A 3,230-nucleotide genomic window follows, 5' to 3' on the forward strand; every position below is an offset into this window, starting at 1 on the left:
GGACATCCACACTGGTTTGGCTAGTAAAGCTGCCACCAGCCAGTGGCTAGTGGTCGGTGATATGTGGAAACCACCATGATGTCATCATGTGTTTTATCCACGCTGTTCATCCATTTTGAAAGATAATTTTAGGGCTTTATCTAAAAAATGAGGTAGATCTAAATCTCAGGTAGACCACACTATGGGAAAACAGTAGTGATTGAATGTCCACCATTAAAAACCTCCAAGGCCCACTGTAATGGTTATTTGACATCTAACTTGTAAATTAGGTCATACATACTTGGATGAAGGGAAAAAAAATATCAGCTTCATCCAAAACTTTTGTAGCCACCAAAAAGTTTTTAATGGTGGGAGCTCAATCCACACTGTGCAGTCCACTTGAGATTTGGATCAACCTCATTTTTGGGCTCGCACCAAAATAATATGAAAGAATGATTGGACGGCATGGATGAAACACATACATCATAGTGGGTCCCACATAACACCGACCACTAGCTATTGGCTAGGGGCACGGTCAGTAGGCAATCCGTTTCCGGATATAAAAAAAATCGAGTGGGCTATGCCGGACGCCGATTAGCTACTGACAGGTTGAGTAGCGAGACTTCCACTGGAAAGTTTATTTGCCACCCAACATGTAGATTAGGTCATGGATTAAGGAAACCAAAAAAGGTTTTAATGGTGGGTGTTCAATTACAAACAATTGTGTGGTCCACATGAGATTTGGATCTACGTTGTTTGTGCGCTCAGGGCCTGTTTGGATTCGTGTATAGAATTGTATTGCATTGTTATACGATACAGCAGTAGTATAACGGCATATGTACACTGCATTGAATACCTTTTTCATTTTTGATAGACTGTTTGGGAAGGACTGACTTTGCATATGTAATCAGTGAATGTATGCATGTTCAATGTTTGTTGAAGGATCAATCTACGTGGACCTCATCTTCACCACATACACTCATTACACCATCGACCATCACGTAATATCCATGTAAGCCCCATCACAGTTTAAGGATATAATATAAACCGTCAATCAACTTATATAGATTATGCTAAAAGAATGAGTTAATCCACCGTCCAGATTATGATGGGGTATGTTAGCACCCCACTTCTAGACTATGCACCCACAATAATGGTCTGATTTACTTAAAAGTTGGGGTTCTTTGATTTGGTCTATCCACCGCCCAGATTTCATCACCTAATGATCCCCATGATAGTGCCAACCTTTTTAACGACTCAGATGCCATTCACACGAAACAGTGGGTAAGTATTTGAGGTTCTGCTTTCACATAGACACAGCGTAAACTCACTCATTACATAATTACTGAAAATTAAAGATCCGATTACCAGATGAAGCAAAGAAAACACAATCCAAAGATAACGCTACACATACAATACGAAAAATATAGATTCGCAGAACAAATTACCTATAAGCTGGAAAGAAAAAAAAAAAAAAAAACACACACACACACACACACATATGAGAGCAGTGTTTAGAGGGTGTTACAAAACAAAACAAAACCGTCTCAAAAGGATAACTACAAAGCTGGTCCTCAGCTTTCTACACTCATCAGAAACTTGAAATAAATCATGCAACTACGACATATATGAGCATGACTCCAATCATCATTTTGATGATGCCATTAATAATCCCTTTGTCATCAGTATTTCGAAACATGTTCGAATTCAAGACGCCCGAGCCCTATACTCTAATTCGATCTTCGTCAGTGCCTGGCGGGGACTAAACGGGAGCGGAACCTGCTTCAACTCCTCCCGACAGTCTTCCTGTCATGTTTGATGACGCCATGTTATGTACACCACCGATGTTGCCCGACCCATGTTGTTGCAGAGTGGCTTAATAACATGTAATCAACTTACTATTACACCTCAGATATAATGGATGAATCTAAAAGAAAACAAAAATTGCTAAACTTATCTTCAAAATATACCGTTTGCAATTTAGGATCATACATTGAATCTAGTCCACGCTCTGACAGCCTCACCGTGCGTTCTAAACGATCGGTGTCTGGACCTGCTGAATCTTTCAACCTGACCCGAGCATCCTCCCAGTTATCATATATTCCTGGCACTCTACCCACAAATACGACATAGTATTTACTCATTTCTACCTACAAAAAGAACATGTTGTCAGAATGGAAGTACATTGTGTGCTCATGGATTAATCCATGGTCTTTTATAGAACTAAGAACATCACTTGAAGTCAGACTGTGACACCACAAATATGACTATATGAAGAAGTAATCATATATGTTCATAATATTGATCAATAGTTGAATAGGTAGAGGGCACCCGGAAGATTGAGGTGTCAGTATGCAATAAATAGAAGCTATAATATCAGAGACGAATGACTTATCTTAATAAGGGAATAGAAGCATAATCAGCTAAAAATTCAATCCGATTGGACTCAGAATCAATCTGAGGCAGACATCACACCACGTTCCTGAATTAAGGACTGAACCATACAGTGGATAATATATCATTTGAACAGAAATGAACAAATCTGGTCTGCAAGTCTGTTGTAGACATCACAACACGTTCCTGCAATGTATTTATAACGTACATTGGACAATATATCAATGAATGAGAAGTGAAGAAATTTGCACTGCAATTCTGAGGCAAGCAACTTAGCATATTCCTGCAATAGTTTTATAATCTACAGTGCACAATATGTCATATGAAGACACCTCTAGATATCTGGTGTAATAGTCTGAAGCAGACTCACAGCAAATTCCTGGGAAGTCCCTATTAAAACCTACAGTGAACAAAATATCAAATGAAGAAAACCGAATATATCTGCTCTGATAATCTGATGCGGACATCCCAACAGGTTGCTATATCATGTAAAAGACCAATAGTCTATATGTTGAACATAAAAGGATGATCACAAATAGTAGATTTAAGAGAAAAAAGGAACTATTGTGATGGTCCAACCATCAACACTTACAAAATCCTAAATTAACTGTCAGACATCACAGCGCAGGCAAGACTAAATCCCACAGCATCAAAATCCATCCAACCATAACAGTTATATAATAATTTAAGAAAGAAAAGTTTAAAAAACAAAACAAAAGAGTGAAACAGTTTCTTTATGAACCCATAAACAAGTCAGTATACGGAATGCTTTTTTCAAACCAGACCACTGTGTTCAAGCAGTTTTTGCACCCACTCCTTACGCCTCTCGTGGCTCATCTTCATGAAAAACCTTGCAG

The sequence above is a fragment of the Magnolia sinica genome, chromosome 1, assembly GCF_029962835.1.
Source record: "Magnolia sinica isolate HGM2019 chromosome 1, MsV1, whole genome shotgun sequence".
NCBI classification, from domain to species: Eukaryota; Viridiplantae; Streptophyta; class Magnoliopsida; order Magnoliales; family Magnoliaceae; genus Magnolia; species Magnolia sinica.